At 41.2% G+C, this 24,673-nt stretch overlaps 1 protein-coding gene across 6 annotated transcripts in view; it reads left to right on the top strand.

Moving 5' to 3' along the window:
• Positions 1-5,678: 5,678 nt before the first annotated feature.
• ptprsa (protein tyrosine phosphatase receptor type Sa) overlaps positions 5,679-24,673 on the top strand; it is a 190,063-nt gene continuing 171,068 nt past the window's right edge. For all 6 annotated transcript variants that reach the window (XM_062423807.1, XM_062423805.1, XM_062423804.1 and 3 more), the window contains exon 1: positions 5,679-6,132. The gene's annotated coding sequence lies outside the window, so the exon portion shown is untranslated. The remainder of the gene's footprint in view (positions 6,133-24,673) is intronic.

The following is a 24,673-nucleotide window of genomic DNA, read 5'->3' as shown; positions in this document are numbered from 1 at the left end:
ACAGGTACTTATCAGTCAGTAAAAGTACTAATTAGCACTCTAAAGACAAGCCAGCACTGAAAACACTGAACAACAATAAGGCAGTAAGGCTTTTACATGGTCATGCTATCAGACATTTTGGACAATTTTAACAATTTTATGTCAAAAGTTATATGAATTCTTACACTAGTACTCACATCAGGGTGTAAAAGCCTCGAATACAACATCAATACTTAAAATACACACTTTTTAACTATTTATTTATGTTGCTAATTTATCTTGTATTTAAGTAAATACCCCTTTTACATGTTCAAAAGTAGAGGTAAAATCATTTAAACTATATATGTATTATATATATATATGGGTGTGTGTGTATGTATGTATATATATATATATATATATATATATATACACATATATACACATATATATATATATATATATATATATATATATATATATATATATATATATATATATATATGTATACATATAAAATTAAACTACATTGATACAGATTTTACAGTCTTTACAAATAGGAGCTGTGGTCACAGATTAACATCAAATGATGACTACTAGATATACAGCATGTAATAAAACATAAATGCTGGTGACCGTTTACATGATCCACACCAGTGGAGAACATATGAAGTCTTCACTAGTTTACAACATTCACATTTAAACTAACTGTCCGCGGAGTCCAGTAATATCATGAAAAATGTACAGTGCAGGCAGCAGTGGGCACCACATAAAACAACATTTGTCAGTTTAATGGGATTCACAGGACACACAGTTTAACACAGTGTTACAAAACACTACCCCTCTGTCTGTTTCTTTGTCTCTCTCATTTCTCCTTACCGCTTTCTGAAATACTTTGGTTTATTTAGCTGTACTCTTTCACCTGCCTCCAAATGTCAGCTGAGTTCAACAGAGCTGGAGGGAAAACACTCTATGAAAGAAAGCAATATTGAGAGTGAGCCAGTTAAAAGAAGTGTAAGAGAGTTAAAGGAGAAAGAGAGGGAGGGTTAAGTGAGTGTGTTTGGTAACAGAAAAGCCCTCCAAGATAGCTATACTTACTCAAATCATTATGCTTCCAAATGACACTCTATAATTTAGTCATTTATCAGATGTCTTCTCCACAAAGGCCATTGTTAGGCTTGTTAAGTGAGACTGTTATCACGCAAATGACAGCTTTGATGCACAAAAATGAGAATTCTGTTTGCTTTGCTGTGAGTATTAAAGGGATATGAAATGGTCAGACTAACTTTCAACACCAAAATAAAGATTGATACAGGTCATAGATACTTCACTGCTTTCTGTAAATACAGCTACTTTGAAATAAAATGAAAAAAATGTAATGAATGAAAAACACTACAGTTGCAATGGACCAGTCTTTTCAAAAATTGTTTTAATTCCTGTAAATTTGAAATTAAAGAGAAAGTGTGAGGGTAGCCTACTCTAAGAAGGTAAGAGTGGAATCTTGCAACTGCCCACATCCTTGCATTGGGGTGAAGCTCATCAAGACAGTGTACCACCAGATGCATGCCCCTCTGATAAATCATGCTGTATATGTGTTCTACAGGGACGTGCTCCATGTGTAAGAGCTCAAAAATTCCTAAAAATGCAGAGAGAACTGAGAGATTTATTCACTACAAGCAGAGTGTAATTCATTGCATTTGCATCCCAGCCCCTCCCAGTGCACCCACTGAGCTCCCATCTCCAGCAAACTCCTGTCTACAGTGCTCACTTGTGTATCAAGGTAATGAATTCATAGTCTCTCTCAAGCTCTTTGTAGATCTGTATCGTAGTGGGAGATAAGAGGGAGCATCATTGCACTCTAATAGCCGTCATTCTGCCTCTGTTCCTGATGTGTGTGTGTGTGTGTGTGTGTGTGTGTGTGTGTGTGTGTGTGTGTGTGTGTGTGTGTGTGTGTTTGCATGTGTACAGTATGTGTGTGTGTTAAGCATATCGCCCATCACAATATCCCCCATTTTAGCCTCCAGGGTTGAAAAAATTATAGCCAAGAGCAAAGTCACACTGAAGCTTCATGTCCATCAAAGGAAGCAAATGCCTCTCACGGAGAAAAGCATTAAGCGCTGAGCACTGGTCCACTTTCTCTCTTTCTTCCACTGTCTTGTTCGCACTAAAACACCATATAGCACTTTCCAACCAAGCTGACAAACACTCAATCACACAGAGAGTAAATATCCAAGAGGGTGAGGCAGCCTCAAAGTAACTAAACTTGCGACAGGGGGTAGCTCTCGAGGGCCGCCGACCGCCGCGTGCGCATGTTTTTAATTGTGTTTTTGGTGGGGTGATGAAATGTCCTCCATTTGAGCGCGAGCTGGCAGTAAGTGGGCTGTCGCCTCCAGGGACAGAGTGAGCGATGGCCCACTGCTATCGGAGGTGATTGTGCCACAACCCCTAAGGGTGACATAGATGAACGGGTGGAAACAGGGAGACAATAAGGAAAGATGGGATGTTCTTTTTTTTTTTTTTTAACAGTGTCACGTGGAGGTAAAAACAGGACAGGAGTCAAGAAAGAATTGCAAGTATGCATTCAGAGGTGGACAAGCTTAACTTATCCAGTGTTGACAAGTTTGTAGTATTCTGCTCTTTGGTTGCTGTTTGAGTTGAGCTTCTCCTGCTTCTGTGAGTAGAAGCAGCAGTGTAGCCAAAATCAACATAGATTTAATTTACTCATTGGTTAACATGACCTGTAAATCAAAGCATAAACATTTTTGACATGTATTCATGGTTAATAAAAGAAACAAATCATATAAATATTAGGCTTTTTATAGGAGACATACGCGTTTTGTGATTGTCTGTTATTTATATACTGTTATATCAGATATCTATGCTAAAAATGTTTTAAACATATGTTTCTAATAGTAGAGCTAATTGAATTGTGCTAATAAAAGCCATAGAGAATTACAGTTGTTGTTTAGTCTGCATGTTTTTTTTAATAAAAACAAAATAACATAATTGTACAAGATTATCTGAATAAATACTTTTTATATATTTATTACAATTAAAAATGTTATGTTGAAAATTTGATGTTAATCTGCAATCTACATTTCTCTCCTGTGAACATTATCATTTGCATCATATCAATGTTGAGTTTAATGACTCCAAGGTGAAATTTGGTGTACTAATAAAATATTGCATACATAATGCAATAGTAGCTACTTTTGTATAATTTCTGAGATAAGTGTTGTTCACTCTTGAAATGCCTTTTTCTTGCATGCGACTATTGGGCAACAGTGATGAGCAGTGAGGATCACCTTCACTTGGAAGCATAGCAGCTGACAGAAGGAGGCCAGTAGTTTCACTAAGGTTCACTGGTCGTTTGGAGCATCTTTATACAGTACATGCTGTTACATGACTCCGTAACAAGACGCAAACGATTAAACGCTCTCCCTCGAGCACTCGCCACATCTTCCGCTCTCTGAATTTACATGGCATTTATGAACACTCACAAGGAAAACAAAAAGTGGAGAGGGAGAGGGAGCGCAAGGGAAGAGAGCTCCTAGTGTGGAGGAGTCTCATTATTCCGTTATGGATTGCACATGTCAGGCGGTAAGTGCTCTTTTTATCCTTCCAAAGCACTAGTCTCGGCCACTGAGCGCATTTCCCTACCCGAGTGAAATTTACCATGTTAAGGCTCACGCCACCAGGGGAATGGCGGTGAGAGCTCTGGGTTGCCGCTAAGATTTACTGGCCTGATTAAATAAGGGGCTGTAGTGTGAATAAGAGGCCATGGGAGAAATCTATGTAACAGAAACGCATGTTTTTTACCCACCAGTTAAATTGATTAGACCTCACTCACACCCCTTTACACCTCTTTATGGTGTGTTACATGTCACGCTGGGTTTTAAACAAAGAGCAGAGAGAGGGCAGTGGAGGATTGCTTGTGGCTCAGGATGGCTTTCTGCCAACCCACGGCAAAGATGTGTCTTTTTTAAAAGGGCCTGTTCCCATCCATTACAGCCTGCATACCTTGAAAAGTTCACACAAAATATATATTCACTCCCTTCAATTGGGCAGGAGAGGCCTTTCATTTGATGCACTGTGCCTCACAAATTGTAGACCTTTCCAAAGACTGCCTAATTCAATCTCATTTCCTTCTATTTTCCATCACTCTGGTCCTTAAAGCTCCAGGAGAGTACTTTGATGCAGCCAGCCACCACTCTTTCAGTTGAACAGTTGTGGCTGGGCTAGGGGACAACTTTATTTGTCTGTCTGAAGTTTACAACGGCTAAATGAATGGTAAATCAATCTGCCAGTCACTTTCAATACCTTCTGAACCAGGATGGTGAAGGGGGAATGTAATCTCTGAACAAAAGGAAAGAACTTTAAGTGGTCACAGCCAAAGATACATAGAGCTGCATGCTTGCTTATAGCGACTGACTGTGGGTCAGGTGATTGATGTGTCTCCAGTCTGTGTCTGCGCCTCCCTGCTGGACATAGTGGACACCAGCTGTCACTGCTCAAATTCAAACTCTACCAGCCAATCCAAACTGCTGTTTCATCTTAAAGTGAATGTGATTGGATGAACTCATGTTCCTATTCCTCCTCACTTACAGCAAAGTGAAAACAGTAGGGTGTAAAGTGGAGACTGTGCCCAAAACTTAAAAAATTCAAGTTGTATTTTTTTCCTTTATTGTAGCTGATTAGACATCACTACAGCAATATTGCCTTTGATTACAACTGATTGTTTTGTTTTGCTGTTGTTCTTATGTGACACAATGAAACTCAAAAAATACCATTCAAAAGGTTATTTCTTATTATCACTGAGATTAAAATAATTTATGCTAATTTGATTCATTTAGAAATTGAAATTGAAACAAGGACAAGCAGGATATCTCATGGTAGAGCGGTCACTTAATAGAAATATATATTTATTAAACAATTAAAACCGAGTAACTTTTCAAACTTGTGATCTTGTCACACAGAACATTTCCTGTTTGTTCTAGGTCTGTATTAAAGATTAGCTCCTGTATAGAGAACTTATATTACATCTCTTGCTATTCTGTAGTGAGTTTAATTATGATTCAACTGGACACAGGTTGTTCTACTCTAAATATGACCGTGTATCTTATCTTGCTTGAGATGTCAAAATTATATTATTACTTCACCAAAAGTGCATTTTTTGCCATGAAGTAGTCATTTTTAGTTATTCATTTTTAGCTATTATAAGTTACGTTCATAATGCAAATGCTTGGTATTAACCGTGGAAAGTTGTGACACCTTAATCCTTTGTGTGAAATCCAACTGTTCACATAACATTAGAAAATGGGCCGCATGTTTGGTTGCAAATTAAGTAGTCTAGTTAATAAATCTTAGAAACATTTTTTTAAAGTTATAAAATATCCTCACAAATATTCACAACTGCGTTACATTCTCACACAACTCTCTCTTCATGTCACTGCACTGTATATTTGTTTCCTCTTCATCCTGCCACTGCAGCACTGCCAGCACAGACTTATAAAATAACAGATCAGCCATAGTAACTCCCCTCGCTACAAGCCCCATTGTGCACCGACTAAACGTGCGTGAACGCACCAAGTAGTAGGATTTACGATTCGGGAGAAGTCGAGAGACGCAGTTTATGAAGCGGCATTGAACGCAGCACAGGTCTCCGTATTTTTCCCTGCTATAGAGGGGAGGGATAAGGGGGGTATTTGACTCCTGTCTCCCCACCCCCAGTCCGTGCGAGGTGGATTTAGGAAGAAAGGAATCAAAACCTGGGACGTGGAGATAACGAGAGACACCAATAAAGAGATATAGCCTACATTTGGAGATCCGCGCGCGGCGGTGTCGCGCACGGATTATTGTAGGGTGTTTCTTTTTTATTTTCTTTCACTGAGGAGATTCTGGCTTGGAGCGTCTGCTCTGAGGGGAAAAGGAATACAACACACGGGGAATAATATGAGCATTTTATACTTGCTCCGTCTGTTAACAAGTGACTGCTCTGCCGCTGAAATAAGTGGAATATAGCGTTGTTTTTCCTACCGTCTGGGATGCAAAGTAACTGTTTTCTTGAGGGAATACGACCGCTCACCCACAAAGAATACGGATTTTAAAAAAAGCTATCCCCCCGTAAAACAACCAGGGGGGTAGACTCAGAAACACTTTCCTCACGCAGATGAAGTAAGTGTATGAACGTTTTCTTGCTCTTAACTCTCGAAATGCTTGATTTCAGTGTAGAGGATAAACTAAAATGTAAGAAGAGAAGCTCATTTTTGCCATAATGCTGGACCGTTTTATTCAGCGTGTTTCTTGAAACTTCAGTCTCTGTCCTCTTCTGCGCTGAATGTGTTTTAAAGGAAAGTTATTTGCTCTCACTTTGTTCGCTGTTTGCCAACTTTCTTTGCACAATGCCAAATAGATTGCAGATACTGAGAGTCTGTAGCACTTTAATGCAAATAGTTCCCAAACTTTATTATAGGACCTCCTCAGACAGACCGATCGACCGCTTTTCGGTCGTGATTTTACCCCAAATGCATTGCCCACATTATTTTGCATTTGAAAACATCGAGGCGAGCTTCAGTCGCTTGGTGTTTTATTCGGATGAAATGATGCTTTAATCATTCATTTTCAGTCATTTTAAGCAGCAGCTTAAAAATACAGGTTAAACAGTACTGTCACTGATGAATAGCAGAAGAGAAAGCACTTCATCAAGAAATCACTCTAGTATTCCAATAAATTAGGTCTGGGCTTTTTTGTCTTGTGCTACTCCGTTGATAATAATGCTGCAGTAGCTTTGTACTTGCTTTGTGTAGAGTGTATTGTAATTGATAGGTGTTATTTTTTATCTGTGTATAACAAACAGCTTATTTAAGTTATTTCTCTGATGTGTTTGGAGAATATCCTTTTACATTTTTTAGTATTATCACTTAAGGGCAATCTTCTGCCTTGTGAAGAAACTTTTGTCTGATTGTGTTGGAAAGTTTAGATACAGCTCCAGGCTGTGGCCCTGCATTTTTTGTTCTTTTTTTTGTTAAGGCACGCTACAGTAAGTCAAGTGAGTCCAATTTGAATTGCAATGGATCTTAATTTTATCAGAACATTTAAGGCTAAACCTTCCCCGAGCAACATCTACATACACCCTCTTCCACCCTCCACCCCAATAGCAACTGCGAGCCAAAAAAAGATTAGTAATGCGTTTTATTTAGTGGGGGTTGCTGAACAGATGAGTTTAAACATAGTTGTTTTTGTCTCTGACATTAATATGAATAACAGAAATGTTTTGAAATTTAGGGGGGTTCAGAGGTCAGGTTAGACAGCGCAGGGCCAGAGAATGAAGCTGGAAGAAACTTACTGCCTTTGGCTTCAGGGTGGAAGGAAAAGGAATGTTGTATTTTTTGCACGTCTTGGTTAGCTAAAGACTATTTTCTATTTTCTAACATGGTGACTAATAAAGATGTCATCCATTTCAGTATTCTTCTAAAACCACTGCAAAATCTATCAAATGCATAACATTTCCATTTGTAATGGAAATTCAAGTTTGACATTTTTTGTAACTCCAGCTCATCAGTCTTGCATGCCAGTATTCAATCAGCCTTCTAGCTTGTATAAATAAACCAATTTGTCTTATGATGAGAGTCACATGTTGATTGTCAGTAGCAAGAAGGAGTCTTGTCCTTCAGAGTAATTGGACAACACATATACCAAGAGGCTGTGTTTTCTGGATTCTTAATGTGGCTTTAATTGAACAATTTATCACCCCTGATCACTGTCAAGTAACTGGGCAAGAAAGACAAAAGACAATGAAAATGCCAAGGATAAGCTGCCAGGCACGGCTCACTAAGCGTGACCGTCGTGTCTGTCACAGCAGCTTCGGCAAGGTGCTGATTTATTTAATTTAACTTATTTATTTATTTACTTTTTTTTGGTATTTAGAAATTGCAGATCGATGCATTTGTGAGTGGCAAGCTTGTAAGCAGTGTTAATGAATAGTGGAGGAGGAGGGTGCAGTGAGAACATTACATCCTTGAAAACTTATTTTATTGGACAAAACTTTTGATTTCTCCCCGGAGCTCCTTTCCCTACAGTTGGAAGAAAAGCTAATTGAATTGTGCCCCGGATATGATGCTTTTTTTCCCGCAAGTACGAAGGTCTTGGAGAAGTGTCCTCCTCAGGGTTTTGAAATTCATTTCCTTGCAATTATTACTTTCTGAGCTGTTTTCTTTTATTTCCCCTACCTCAAGAGTGGGGTAGTTTCTCTCAATATTTTGACGGGATCAAAGGGGAGAAGAGAGGGAGATTCTAGATGGCTACAGGCCTCGCAGACTGTAAGATATTCAAAGTCATGTGTATAACTTCGGGTATGTGAAAGACTGTTCAGAAGTTGTCATCTTTGCGATTGTTTTATGTAGTTTTTGTGCTTTGGGGTCCTTAATATCAAGTGCATTTTTCAACTTTTTTGACATACAGCCAACTTTAGATTTTTTTTTTTACAAAGGCAAAGCAAGCATAGATCTTTATACTATTTATTTATAAATTTTTAATTATCAGAGACTTTGCAGATGCTGCATTGAAATTGAAAATATCTGATAAAAGCCTTCTGAAAAAATTCACACATTTACACAATAAAAACCAAAAAATATGATTGTATAAATCATAGATTACGATGGGCTCTCCCAAAATGGATGAATAACATTCTGGTCGTATGTATTAGTATTATTCATGCTTTTACCTAACCAAAGACTATTAAATCTTTTCACTGTGATAATGAGACCAAAATACAGTCAACGGTATACATTTAATGTTGGATGCTTTTTTACAGTTATCCACTTTTTACCACCCAATGCCCCGTTCATTTCATTCAAATCTAAATTAGAAGCATTTTCGTGGCATCAAGTGCTTTGCAATTAGTTATATCGCACTTGACACAACAACACAGTTAATAACAGCTGCTCTGAAGTGACTGTTGTTGCAGAGAGAAAAAGAGAAATATGCGCTGTGCAGAGGCGCTGTTGCACTCACAGCTAATTGTGTTTATTCATTTTAATTTGCTCCGAGTGCTAAATCAGTGCTCTTCTAGCGACATGAGGTGCAATTAGTCTGGTTGTGAAAACAGGAGGCAGTGTGTCTTGTAAAGTGTCCCCTCCTCTCCTCTTTGATTTGTGGATTAGCTGTCCCTTGTCATTCACATTTATTTTATTGCCACATATCCAGGCTGCAGAAACACTCAATAAAAGTAATATGTAACAAGCTCGTAGCATTAAAAGCAATGTGCACACAATGAAAAGATGCATGCCAGTGACAATATTGTCACACATGTATAATCACAACAATAGCTAAACTCTTACTCACTGTGTTCTCTGACTATTGTCAACAAAATCAAAGCTAGTAAATACTTTTTAGGCACAAGACAGCTTGGCCTGGTGTCAGCTGAAGACTGGAGCTCATTTGTCATAGGAGACTAATGGGACCTGTTTGTGGCTTTGATTATCCATAATCTTTTGTGACCTCATTGATTAAGCAGCTGATGTACACTACTCTCACACTGTTAATTGACATAAATGGTATTCCATGCATTAGACAAATTGTTGAACTGGGTTCCTACAATTCCAAGAATAGCTTTTGGCAACATTAAGAACACAAGTGATCTTTTGGCATTGTAGATTTTCTCCAATCATGAAAAGTAATCACTGCAGCGCTCAAGCCTGAAGCACCTTCTCTGTAAGTGTGTCTCTGCACTAGCAGGCAGTGTTGCTTTTCAAAACCATAATGTATAGCAACGAACGAAGAAGAAATTTCAAAATGGAAGTTTTCAATTGCCTAAGGGTGAAATGTTATATACACAATATAATGCTTAAACCCAGAAAATAATAAGTGTAATCGTCCTAGTGCTTTTGTCATTCGGTTTGTTGTTTTGTTCTGTATTGAATATTCGCCCACTGTCTCAGAATATTTTTCACTGTTCCACATTATCATTATTTGTTTGGTGCATGAGATTGCAGATACAGCACGTTGTATGTGTCTTTTGAGTCTGGAAACAGGTAAGCTTTAGACATTTGCCTGTGCAAGATAAAGTTATCCAGAAACGACATCTCTGCCTTTCTGTAGAAATGTAGTTGCCCAGCACATGTATTACTGGATCCCCTTATAGTCACTAGGGCCTCCCATTTTGAATATGCACTCTCAGTACTGTAAGGCACTTTGGATAAATATGTGAGAACTTTTACACCCGGGGTAGCGGTATTTGCAAGACATAAATAGCCAGCAGTCAAAGAAGAAAAAACGAACATTGCAGTCACAACAATTTAAAAGATCATCAAGGTTAAACTTCTAGAGGCTGGTGTGTCATTTTCACTCCATAGACCTACATTTTCACCCTGGCCATAGGGGGAGAAACCTGAGACGGGTGGCTGGCAGAGGAATTATTGACCACTCACTCAGACTCCCGCTGGTTGCCTTGGGTCTAAAATTGGTAACTCTGCCCTCAGCAGACCTCTTTGGGGTTGAGAAATGGCCATGGCCGGAAAGTCATATTTACTTATCAGGTCTCCTGAACTCAAAAGGTCAGCACTCCAAAACAAGCCTGAACTGGTTTTGGGCGAAGATGACGCAGGTTGAGTGGCAGGGACCAGATAAGACTAGGCTCTGATAAGGTGTGTAAACTCAGCAGGATTAATTGGCAGTTGACTGGGTTTAAGTCCACCTTGCATTTTGGTTGACTGTCAGGCTCTTCCAGTGTTTGCTCGCTTTTGGTTTCTTCTTCATCCTTCTGTCTCCTTCACACAGTTTGTCTTTCTCCTACACCACCCTTCTCTGCTTTCCTGTCTTTCCATTCCTCCATCCTTGTGTCTCTCTGTCCAACTATAAACTCTGCAGATGTTAAATGCTGGGGATAGACAGAAAAAATCCATTGCCTCTTTGTCTCCCATCTGTTTCTATCCCTCGTCTTCTCTCTCCTCTTTAGAAACAGCCTAGAAAAATAAAGATACCAGTTTCTTTCATGTGCATCAGATCGATGCCAAGTTGCCTTTTTTCTGTTGCTAGAATGGAATGTGTATTACATTTATCCTTTTGTTAAAGGAACGGATCTCAAATGTATATTAGGTGCATTAACACCTGACATTTTTCATCTCCTTTATATTTTGCCCCTAGAACAGGTATTCCTGGTGGAAAAGGATGCTTAATAATCAGAGAATTTTCTGTCAAGTTATTGTGTGCAGAATTGAGGGTAGCCCATCACACACATAAATACACTAATTCTTGCCAGACTATGTGGTAAAGCCTTAGGGAATACATTGACACACTGTCACCTCCCCTGCCTCCTGCTTGTTCCCTTGGTACCTCCAGGTTTTACAAAAATGATTCGCTCCAGCTCCCTCTGATGAAGTGACAGTAATCTACTTTTGACAACAAGCAGGAGCAGACCTTCTGCAGATGCCTCATTCATTCTAGTCTCCTTCACGATATAACACACTTGAACAAACAGTGAATAGTTTGCTAAAGCCAGGACAGAAACTATGAAGTAAATACGGAGTATTCACACAAAAACCCATTCACTCTTTTCCCTCTAGCCCTAATCCCATCCTCTTTTTGGTTATTGAGTTAATGTGAACTGGTTTTTCATGGTGAGAAGTAATTAACATCCAGTCTGGGACAGGCATCAAATGGGCGTGTCTGGTTCTGTCTCTCTGCCTGCATCTCCTCTGGCCATCTCCTGATTCTGTCTGTTGTGCTGTTTCTATGTTAAGTGTGATTACCAGCTGGCCTCCCCCAGATTGATGCACAGAGGTTCCCCTTGGGGTGTCTGCCTCCTCCTCCTCTTTGTAAACTAGGTCTGGCAGGAAGGGCTGCCATGCACCCTGGTAGTTTGACCCCTGTGAAGTTTTAGACACGTGGTAGTAGGGGGGCTAAGGACCCCCATTATTACGCCTGAAGGGTTTGAACAGGTTGCGTTTAGCTCATTTAAACGCTGCTCATGCAGGCCGTTAGATGGTGCACACCAGCCTGTTGAGCCATCTGTATGAAGTGCATATTTGTGGAGCAAATGTTCAAAAACATTTTTGTTTGTGCATACACTATAATTTCAGCCTGTTAAAGCCTTGTGAGGCAATACACTTTGGATACTTTGCTGAGTGCATGGCAGCCGACTGGTAAGGAACGTCACTTGTCTTAGTCACTGGAATATCCAATCTGTTCAACAGCAGGAGTGTGTCCTGTTAAAGTTTCCCTGAACAAAGTACTGAGCCCCTTCATGCTCACTCACTGTACTTACCGTCAGTTCAATATTTTTAAAAGCATGTAAATAGCAATGGGATTTACTGGATGCTGTTCTTTATTTTAGAGCAGATAAATGCCCACTAAATTGACATTATTATTCAGTTACTATTTGAAAAGTTCATACAATGTTAGCTCCAGAATCCTGTTCCAGCATTTTTACAATGAAGAAAAGCTGAATTTGAGATTAAAAAGTCTGCACATGTAAGTAGTTATTGTCCAGGAGAAGCACATGGTCATATTTTCATATATTGGCAGAGCACTGAGTGTCTGACCGTCACAAAATCCTGGTTACGAGAAAGGTCACAGACATTGGTCCAGTTTTCAGCTTTGACTAAATCAAACCAAACACATGCTTCCCCATGTTGTTGCTTTAGTGTGAATTGGTTATAGGAGAGATTCGTTGTGTGTGTGTGTGTGTGTATGTATGTGTGTGCTAAAAGCTGTTAATCCAATGGTGCTCATTGTGTGCACACAGAAAGCCCAGGGCAAGATGGCTAGGCCTATTCAGATGATCCCCCCTCACTCACCCACCACTTCACCCCCACCCGCTATCCTGTCCTTTTGTTCCTGCCCTGTCCACACATACACACCCTCACCCAAACTTTCGAGACATCTGGTATAGGGGGGTGGGGATGGAGGGGCAACAGGAGGCGTAAGCTTTGGGAGAAAGGAGGAGAAGGGGATAGAGCACATGAGCGTGGGGAGATATACTCAGCTGCCTCAAGAGGTGAGAGATGGGGGTCGCAAAGAAACGTGTATGCAGGATAGTGGGGGTTGTTGTCCTAGTGTAGAGAAAGGGAAGTGGGATAGCTAAAGAGGAGTAGGCACATAATTGATGGTTGGAAGTAATTGTGTGTAATGCAGGCAAGTAAACATGGGCCTCTGGGGAGGAGAGAGATAGAGATGGAGAATGGAAGGACGCCTGTGAATAGGACTAAAGAAAGGAGGGGAATAAAGAGAGGAAAGAGAAGAATGAAAAGAGTATTATGGAATAGAGAGCTAGGAAGGGTACAGATAGGAGATGAGACAGGGAGTGAGAGAGAGGAGAGGGAGCAGGTTAGGAGGGGGAAAGGGAGGGGGCCTGCTTTTCTGTTGCATCACTCAGTGCTAGCTGGGGTTAAGAAGGAGTAACTACCTGCTGTCAGGCTGATTGTTCATCCTTATGCATCAGGGGATATGTGTCCCGGTTTATGAGCGATGGCGTGGATTCACTATGTGGGCCACTTAACCACAGAAAATGGCTGCCTGTGCATCTCTGGGAATATAAGCAGCACTGCCAGGTTGGGCTTTCTGAGTCGGTCGCTTTGTATGCAGATGACGCCACCATCTCCCTGACGCTAGTTGACATGACATTTTTAGGTGCAGTGTTTCCCCTACGTACTTTCAACAGCAGCACAGAGCCACTGCTAAATGATGATACTTGAATTTCACATTGCACATAATAGTCATGAATTCTCTCGGCTTTGAGCAGCTGCCGGGAGTTAGTGGGGAGAAAATGGGAACTGGTATCACTTATGGTCACACATCAGCCTCTCCTCTCTGTCCCCAGTTATGCTGTCTGTGTCAGTGTTTAACTGAGTGTGGGGCTCACCTCATCCACCATGCACACACACACCCACACAAACACACACAGAGCAGTGAGCCAAGTAGATAGACCATGGTGGAGACAATGAACTAGGTGAAGTGAAAGAACTGATGACAACTATATTTGCAAGTGCAATAAAACACTTGCAAAGAAGGCAAAAGGATAAATGTATCAAACTACCTGTTCAGTAAGCATAAACATGTAGAAAAACTATATTTTCAACTGCTATGCTTGGGTATCCACCATAAAATAATACTATATATAAATTGATGTGAAAATGCATTGTTTTTAGCCAACATTTCCTTGGGGAAAACTCCCAGACTCCCCCTACTGTGTCGGTGCATTTCATTTTTTGACATTTATTAGAGTGACATTTATCTGGACCTCCAGAGCCCTTCTGGTGTCAAAAGATCTGGTAACTTATCACACACACATCTCTGTGGACATGGATAAACATATCTGGAACAAATCTAAGCTAGTTATAAGTTATTCAACTGCCAGTGTGTGCAAATAAATACAGGGCAGGCGCTATGCCTGCAACAGCACTGCTGCTGAAAAAAATATTAGGGGAAACACTGAGGTGTAATTCACAATTTACCCTCTCTGTATGCAGTCTGGCTGACTGAAACCATTTATTTTGTATTAATAATTCCTCCACCACAACAAAGCCCATCGTAAAGCCCAATCATAAGGTCTCCTCAGTAATTACAACTTCGGCAGCCTGAGCGCCTTTTCAAACAGCACAGTGCCTCATCTTTCAGTGAAATGGAAACAAAGCCTATGTACTCCAGTCTGGATACACAAATTACAGCGTACCAGTGGTGCGTAAAAGAGAAAGAAGACAGAGAAAAGGCACCAGGGGCAAAATGCATTGAGTTTCCTCTCACTTTCTCACTGTGCATCACAAGCTTGTCTCCCGGAAAGGGAAGAAGGGTTTGTCAAGCGCATCACGGTGGAGAGAGTAAAACCTTCCCCAGCCCCTGGGAAGATAGAAGGTGACATTTGTATGTAAATGGAGACAGGCTCTCTCCACTATACTCCAGCTGACAGGGAACAGAGTGGGCAACCTGGTGTTATCTTTTTCTTTTTTGAGAAGTTGAAGATTTAGTTGTTTCTCTGACATTTGTGTTTTGGGAGAAAGAGGACTGTAAAAGGCAGTTTTACAGTGTGTGGTAGTGTTGGTTGTATGAGAAAAAGTATTATGCATTTATCACGCGCATGCATGCACACCTGAAACAACACCTGCCTGGACTACATATAAAAAAAATGCATGTTGTTTGAAATAATCTTTTTTTTTTTTTAATGTTTATATGTGACATATGGTTATGGAGTACTGACTGAACATCAGATTTGTAGTTCGAATGCTACCATGAGATTACTCAAAACGGTTTTTGGTTATTTTTCCCATGTAGTTTGTAAAACTTATTTGTGTGTGAATTTGACTCTCCAGTTTGGCTGCTTTAGGTTTTCGCATATTCTTAGATCCAAATAATTTATGGCACAGGAACAATAAAGATAATCCAAGCATTTCCAATAGGACTCCAGCACCTGCAGTGGCTGGACTCCTAATTAACTCTTGTGTCTCAGTGTCAAAGAAGATAATCCTGATTAAAAAGTGATGGAGGCTGGGGGAAGAATGACAACATAGCAATCAGAGATACCAGCCATGGTTGGGGAGATTAACACTACCAGAGGGTGGGGGGCTACTCCTTTGCTGCTGTCACCCTTTTGTTTATGGATCAAATCCAGAATAATGGTTTTAAAGATTTTATTTTATTTTTTTCCATCTGGAAGATTGTCTTGGACACTAAATCGCTTTATATTTTTTTCTGCTTTTGTTAAAGGTTTACAGTTGTTTGTGACAGCAGAGAGTAGAGTGCCTGATTATAAAATATAGGATCGCTGCTTTCAAGTGTTGTTTTTTTGGATGGAATTATTGGACTTATTCTATTGCTGTCATGTGATTTGGCTGTAGAGATTTTTGACTTGGTTCCTAGACAATGGGAGAGCTGTTTTGGCGTCCCAAGTTTTAAGGAACAGCATTTCAACAGGGTTGTTATGGAGACTCCACAACCCCCTGCTGCAGGAGGGTCACTGCTACCAAGTTAAATTGGTATCCCATCCTCCCTGACCCCTCTGTGATGTCCTGATAAGTAGAAACCATTTGACAATCTGTCTGATATTGTAATATGAGTGGTGCAATAAGTCAAGTTGTCGATTTGGCCATTATAAAGACAGAAATCCAACTAACCAACCACTGGTGGAAATCTCTCACATTTTAAGAGACTGTCTTGTCAAACTTCCTTCATTTGCAATCTTTGTCCATCAGCAGTCACAGGTCTTGTGGGAATGTCCTGGATGCTGATCCCCATTCTAACTGTTGTTTAAATCCCCTCCATATGAAATGTGAAATGTAAGCAGTCACCTGTTAGTTTATCTGGTGAAAGAGGGAATTGGGTGAGCAGAGTAGGAGTAAAGTAGATGGATTTTTTAAAGGGACATAAACAAGGCTGTTATCAGAGTCTGTCTATTTGCTGTTGATACGGGGAGATAGTGTTGACACAGAGGGAAATGGGGAGCCAGTGCTGCTTTGATTATACTTGCAGCCTTATGCCACCAAGTGGGAAGTCGAAGAGAAATGCACTTCAGAGATAGGGAGGCATCATATATACTTAGGTGAAGGCAGCAGGAATAGAGTCAAGAAACAAAAACATAATCTTGACAATGCCAAACACAGTTGCAAAATGCACTAGATAATTTATATTGAACTCAACATTATAAGATACAATTTCTCAGAAAAACAGGGATGCCTGATAGTAAGAGTTATAAGAACATATTTGGATGTTTGATCCCAGCAATGCCCATTTGAGTGCCCTTGAGTAAAAAGCACCATCTGCAGTACTTGGATGCTAATTTTAAGTTATTCTAAATAAAAGTGTCAGCTGAAAAGATAAACTGTGAGAGCAAAGCTAAAGACTTGAAGCTAGAAAAAGGATGCTCCATGTCCTCTGGTGTCATTCAGTCTTTTAGCCAAAGGGAAGAGTGGGGTGAGGTCAGGGGGGGTATAAATTAACTCCCTTCCCTTCCCAAAGGCATCCCCATCTTAAGTCAATTCATACTTTCCATGTGTGGGGCCACAAAGTCTGTGAGGGTCCACGTTGGTCCTCGTGATGTAAGCTTCGTCATCCGCCCATGTTGGCATGGGCCCCTCTGTGGACATCCGTGTGCCGCCCAAAATCTGTGTCCGTGAGGACTGTACATGCTAGAAAAGCAAACAGGAATGCCTGTCTATTGTATGTATGTACTCATTAAGCCATCTTTTTGATCTTTTCTTTTTTTCCAACACTTTGTTGTTGTTCATCAACATACAGGAACTCTTCAGCTGCAGACTCAAAGCAGCCTTGTGTAAAACAATACAAAAGTGCTGTGTTGGTGTAGTGATTTTATTAAAGTGCCGGTGAGTCAATGAAATACAAACCAACAAGTCCGGTTGGAGTAACAGATACCTGTGTTTAAAGGCTGATCAGAAAAACCCAGCACATTGGTTTGTAATACTCAAGGACTGGATTTTACAACTCTGGAAAGTTATCACTGCAGCCCTGTTTACTAGTGGGCACATGTGGAATGCATCTGTGTCCGCGGATTTTCGAAAAGGGTGTGAATGGAACCACGTGCAAGTTCGAGGGCTGCATGCAAGTCCACAGCTGTCCGTGGACGCAGAACGGGAAAGCATGAATTGGCCTTTACAGCCCCCAATCTGTAGTCTCAACAGGGTGGAGATAGGGCTAAAAACACGGGGACATAAGGGAAGACAAAAGCAGGTCTGGCATGGAAATGGGCTTTGCCATTCACAGCCCCACCATATTTGCCCTTGGGTTAGTGTAGTGGAAAACAAGGAAGAGACAGACACAATGAAAGCAGAAAACAGAGTTGGAAGTAGTAATAGAGAGAGTGAGAGCAGCCAGGAGGGAAATGGAGACTGCAGCTTAGAAACAGGAGGTAGATGGCGAGCAGAGGGTATCCCATTTTCATGGAGATAAAGGGGCACTAATGAATTTGAACTAGTGCCCTCCAGGGATATACCATAAGGGCAAAAATAGGAAGGAGCAGATTGGGGTTTTGTGGCTTGTTAAACTACAGCCAAACTGTATTTTAGATGCACAGGGGTGCTCCCAATTCTGCAATCACTAAGATGGCTCTGGCCCCGCTTGCCAACTGCTGCGAGTGAGGCAAGTGCCAAGGCTCGGAGTGGATTTGATGCCAGAGGAGATGGGCCTAACTGGTCAGGGCAGAACCACTCTTCCATCCAACAAGATCATTTATCTGCCCATCTAACTCAGTTTTAGTTACCTTGTTAGCACAGCACTGGGTGTGCTGATGTGTTGTGTAGTATGTAATTATTATATAATATTCTGTGTAATATATTCTCTATCTCTCTCCATATATATGAGTATGTATATGTGTATGCATGTATGTATGTATGTATATTTGTGTGGGTAATTATTAGCTTATATTGTATTGTAGGGTAGTGTGGACCTATGTGAGTAAATGGTGGGAAATGGTACAAGCATTGTAGGGTTAAGAATGAGTTTCTGTAGCATACTGGGCAGACTGTGGCACATGGAGTTACATTTGAAAAATTGCTACATTCATGGTAGTATAAAATGCTTTGGATAAGTGTGATAAATTGCAGATTTAATATTGCATGTGTTCAGTTCTTTTAAATAACCAAACTAAATGATCAGTTTTGCTTTATGCAATGATTGAGGTGTTGGACAACCATAAAGATAACATTTAGCAATGCTTTTGAAATACTAAGGACTGAGCTTGCCCAGAGCCTGCACCTACATACCTTATCTATCATTTTTACAACATGTTGTTTTACCACACAGTAAGACCAACCGCTGCCTGTGGCATCCACCCCCATGTGGAGGTAATGGTCTGACCCCAAGGCTGTGAGCCTAGCCAGTTAATAATGAAGTGGGCCCCTCTATTGTAAATCACAGAGGGGTCTTGTTTTTCTGACGCCTTTGGGAGAATTGCATGGGAATAGCATGTGTTACATAGGGCAGCCTGGCTTTATTGCAGGCAGACGCATAGGCTGCATTCACACCAAATCTGACTATGTAAGAAAAACGCCAATCCTCCCATTCATTTGAATGGGGGTAGTATGTTTAGGGTGCTCGAGTGCGGATGCAGTCCCCACTCGCGTTGGATTACGTTAAAAGTTTAGTAAAAAAGAGAGAGAATAGCAGTGGTTGACCAAGCCAGAGTGTGAATGAAGGGAGTGAGCAGCAGTAGCGAGAACAATGCATTGACTGAGAGAAATAAAATGTTATTTTGTTACTGTTTCACAGTGGTTATGTTCTAAAGCATAAATAAACAGGCCCAAACCTCCGCACAACTCTGCTGTTGACTGATTTGGTATGAATGCATCCTTAGAGAAAGAAAGAAGACAGCTTTGTATATGATGGATGGTGGGCTTTGCATCTGTTTGTGTTATATGTGATTGGAATATTGAAAGGGAAGTGATGAGATAAGACATGAGCCAGGATGTCATATTTATATTCAGTCAAACACAGTTTGTTATGTTTTGTCCTTCTGGGGAATTTTTATCCAAAGTGAGGCCTGGGAGAAAAAATCTTTGAGGCATTTTGTAGTATTGCTGCCAAGACAGCTTGGCAAACTTGTTAAAGCTGGTTGGGAAGACATAATGTGACCCTTAGAAGAGGGACTTGCGTTGAAATTATTAGAAGAAAAAACGTAATTCCTAGATGACTAACATAAGCAAACAAGTAAGGGGTGCAAGAATTAGAGCTATGTTATATATAGTTTCCTGGTCCTAGAGTTACTATGTATCAGTGTAACAATTTTGCTAAATTGTTGCTTGCACACTGATAGCCAACCTTAAGCCTTTCAGGTACAGTAGAGCTCAACATAGTATGCTTGAAAAAATAAGCCAGGAAGAACCTGGGCCATTCTTTGAAGTCAGCTATTTCCCTTCACTTTAAGTGCGTCACTCACTTCAAAGCAGGAATTTCACACAAAATGTACTGATTTTTCCCCCCTCCTCTCCTTTGTGTAGAATTTACAGCACATAAAATGGGTCTGGGGAGACTTTGTCAGAAGGTATCTGTAACCTAAGATAACTCAGTCTGAGTGTATGTGTGTGTGTTTTTGTGCCTCTGACAGCTTGTGGGGCCTACATGGCTGTGAGTGTGATCTTGTGCATATCCACTTAAAGAGGCCTGCAGATTATGCTCGGTGGTGGTCCAAGGCTTTGCTTTTATTAACGAGATGGAGTCCAGAGAGCGTCAGCAGCATGTGGTGTCATGGTTAGATACAGTAGGTTTAACCCTTGTGGTTTATGGTTAAAGGACAGAGATTTGAGAAGTTGGCAGCCTGAAAAAGTTACAAAGGCTACTAAATCTGCTTCAAATTCACATTCCAAGTTTGTGAAAACCAAATATACAGCAATTACAACACAACTTCCCCGTGCTCTAATGACTTTGATGTCAATAAGATTAAAGGCATGCACATAGAAAAATGGCTGGTATACCATGGGAAATGAACACTGAGTTCAGTCATGTTTGTACAGATGGATTTTAGTGGTTATTAGCCGGTTCAAGCACCTTTATTTTTTACTGCCATGATTGTAATTAGAATCTCCACTTGATGCTTTCCACTTTAATAGTTGAAGCCAGCAGTGGCACACAACCTTGTAAACAGATGAGGGTGTCCTCTCCACTAACCGTAGCAGTGGTGTTTGTGTGTGTGTGTGTGTGTGTGTGTGTGTGTGTGTGTGTGTGTGTGTGTGTGTGTGTGTAGCTCACATATATTATGCATACTCAACTGTCTGTATGTGTCTGTATTAGTTTGTGATCATCACGTAATTTTTGTTGCACCAATGGTCTGTGCATGTGAAATTGTGTGTACAATGCACAGCTGCAAATGTGTGTGCGTTTGGTTGGGCAATGAGTTGCCTTCCCTTGCCAAACATGAGTGGTGAACAATGGGGAAATGTGTCCCATTCATCTGTACGGGTCAGAGAGTGGAGGACCCGTTTAGGGCAAGCTATCCATCAGCTTCCTGCACAGTCTTGCATGTGCTTTCGTCCACAACCCAACATCTTCTCCCGTTTTCACCTACCACCACCAGGCACACCTGGCTGCACAGTGCACACCCCCACCTTTTCCCGAAGGTGACTTTGACCCATAGTTGTCTTGGTTTCAATTTATCTGCTGGCCAAACCACATTGTAATTGACTCTCGAATAACAAACGGGAGGACACTTTGCCCTTCAACAACACAATTTAAAATCTTATTTTGTTCATTTCTGACACTACAGATTGGATCTGATGCGCTTGATGTTTTCAAGAGTTCAAATCATTGCCCAACAGCATCCAATGCGCTACAAAGTAACCCCCCCTCATGAAGCCAATTTGCACTTTGGCTTTGAACAGTGGCCAAATGCATGAAATATTTTTACCCATGTCCATGATCTTACTTGATCTGAGTCGGTGCAGGTCATTAGCTGAGGCGATTGCATGCACTTGACCTGTTGGCGTAGGCGGCGTGGGCACACAACACTGGGCGCCGAGACAGGAAGGAGGGAGAAAAATGCAGAGATATGTGTGTATGTGCATGTGCTGTACAGGAGGGCTCTTTTTCTTCTAGGAATAAAGGAGAGAGAGATGGAGGCAGGGAGTAGGAGGAGGAGGGAAGGGTAGATGCAAGGATTCCTCTGAGACCAAGGCTGCCAACCCTGCCAAGGAGAAGAGTGGAGAGAGAGAGAAAGGGGAAGAGAGTGTACGGAAACAAAAGGGGAGGAGGCATGTGAGTGAGAAGAAAGAAAGAAAACCAGTTGATAGAGAAAAGGAGAAATTGACGAAGCAGCATTATTACAGTGATTGTGAGGAAAGAACAACCGCTAGTTTGAGGGACCTAATATTTTGACCTCATCTTTTGATATCCACCTCATCAGATTTTAATGATACTCCACTTTGCCAGTGGGCAATAGTGTAACGCTATTAACACATCAGCGTATTGTAGGGTAGAGAAGCGAAGGCATTGGAAGGACATGGCTGGATACCCTACAAGAGAAGCCATTCCCCCTCTCAACACTCCACTTTCTTTCACCTTGTTATGCTGTTCCATCCCCTCCCTCACCAATGAAGGATGAAACAACGTGAGTGAAAAGCTCTACAGATGTAATCTTCCCTCATAACCTATTCAATGACAAAGCCTTACCCCCTCATTTCAGGCCTAATGTATTACCCCCCCCCCCCCCCCCTTACCTCGGCATCCCCCTCACTACCTCCTGTGCCAGAATTGCAGTTGCTGCCTTTGGATGACCTCTGCAGTGGGTGGAAATGGGCTAAAGGTCACAGATGGAAATAGTATCAGCTGATAAAGGCGACAGGTGATCGGCAGTGCTATATGCAGTTGAGGCAAGAATTGATTTCTCTCTGCCTGCACCTGATTTAGAGGTTGCTTTGGACTATTACAGGCCTGTTTGATTTTGTTTGAACTCTTTCCTCAAGTAAACATGGCAACATGGTGGAGTATCATTTGGCTTGTCAAGTTTTTTTTATTTTTAAATTTAAAACAAAATCATTTTCCTGGGTGATCTCATGCCACGTTGTAGTGTTGTTGACACCTGGTGAATTATCTTCCCCTCTGCTTTCATCTTTTACCAGCACACCAACTCATCACCTGGCATTCCACAAGAAATAAGATGACACCTCTTGATGTTAACTTTGGTTTCTGCGTTCCTGCCAGCAAATGTCAGCCCAGCTTTTACTCGACATGATGTGCCACCACAGAGCTCTTTCTCCCCCTCTTCTCTCTCTCTTCTTTCAAATTGGCCTCTGGTAGTTACCGGCAAGTTAAGCGCAAAAGGGTAACGTAGTTTGCAGTTCGTCACTGGTAATATCACTCCCAGCATTGACGATCCATAACGGTACACTGGCAGTGACTGTCCCCTGATGCTGTCATCTTGTCCTTTTATATGTCAGCTCAGATTTCACAGCAGGCCACAGTCTCGACAAGTAGAGACTTTACACCGTTAAACAAGTCAGTCCCTTGAAGAGGACCGTTGATTGGATTAGCATCATGACATTGCTGTTGGTGTCTTCGGGAGGAACATTAAAGCCCCCTTCAAGATTCCCAGTGCAAACAACTGTTGACAATTATGGGTGTTCTTGTGACAGGAGTGTTGTTTTTCTATAGGTGGCAGCATTTTCTGACGCCGACTTTGTTACATTCAACACCCTTTCCCCTTCCAACTTACCACATCTTATAAGGCTTGTGGCGCTCTGCAGTATTGTAGCGTGACACCCAAGAATAATTGTCCCCTTTGCCACTACCCTCCACCAGCAGCCCTTCATGTGGCCATGTTGTTATTTGGTTTTGGTACCCCAGCTGTTGCATTGAGTCTCCAACCACTGTCACATGGCCTTCAGATGTAGGTCCTTAAGCAAAGGGATGGGAGGAGTAAGCCAGTGTGATTCAGGATTGGATAATAGCAGTGACCAGACTGAAGCGAGATGTAGGGAGGTTTTTTTTTTTTTTGGTTCTATTCAGAGCTGTGGGTGTCTAAACTTGGGCACATTCAAATCCCACACAATGTAAAGCACTTTGTATATATAGTTGCTTCACAGCTGCATGCAGTCTGACAGCTACTGCTTTACCCAAATCCCCCATGGGCTGTGGTATTGTTTTGACATTGTGAAAGACTTCTGCCTCAATTTCTTCTATTTAGCTAAGAAGATTTACAGTGGATATGGACTGCATTTAAACGCCATCTGACTTCAAATTTATCCAGTTCCACACATTGCCTCCTGGGAACAGCCTGTTACACACATAGATTGTTTTTTTTCCCTCCAAAAGAAATGTATTTTCATAGCCCTCACATGGGACCACCAAAAAGCAGCCACATCACAATGTTGTAAACAAGAAAGACGAGTATCTCAGGGCATTAACTGTTTACAACAGACCAACATGATGGAACACTGAGCTCTCTACTGGAACAGTTTGGGGTTGTTGTCTTGCTCAAAGGCATGTGGGCTGTAGTGGTGGTAGGACTGTGTGTCATGTTTACTTAATCCTTGCCAGGATATCAATTGAAAAATGCTCCCACCCTAGATGTGCTTCACCACATCTAAAACCAGAGCTGTCTATACAACTATACATACAAACTTGCATATTAACATACGAAAAAAAACCATTCACACATTTGTGTGAGAGTTTTTTTGAAACTAATAAAATGAGATTAAGCTGTGCTAGAATTTTGCACAGCATCAGCACAATACTACCAAGTGTTTTGAGGTGAAAGAGCAGGCAAAAAGCCACGTGAATCATGAGAGGCACTGCCAGGAAGAAATAGAGTTATATTTTTGGACAAATAACTGCTTAAAGGGTCTGAGAGGGAAAACATGCTTTAAAGTAGAGGCCTTTGTTGCCCTTAATTTCATCCTGTGTTCCTAGAAAAATGCCAAAAAATTTGAGGGGGGATAGCAAATTCTGGATTCATTTGTTTGGAGTTTTTATACCCTGGAGTCATAATGCTTTAATTTGGCTCCGACCCCCCAGTTGTTAAATTTCCTTGGCCTGCTACAGCGTAAACAAAACACATTTAGCATAATTGCACCTTTGGTGTAGGCCTCTCTTCAAGGCAAGGTATTGATTTTCCCTCTCCCTCTGTCTCTTTCTCCCGCTCTGCTCTTTGTTTTTCTTCTCCACGGCTTTATTTTTCCTTTTACATTCCTCGGCTGTAGTGCTCACTTGCTCACTCTCTCTCCTCTCTTTCTCTATCTCCACTGCCCTCCCCCATCACTCACTTTCTCTTTCATGGATGCCACTC

The sequence above is a fragment of the Scomber scombrus genome, chromosome 8 (genome assembly GCF_963691925.1).
Source record: "Scomber scombrus chromosome 8, fScoSco1.1, whole genome shotgun sequence".
NCBI classification, from domain to species: Eukaryota; Metazoa; Chordata; class Actinopteri; order Scombriformes; family Scombridae; genus Scomber; species Scomber scombrus.
This window is presented reverse-complemented; position numbering and strand designations above follow the sequence as displayed.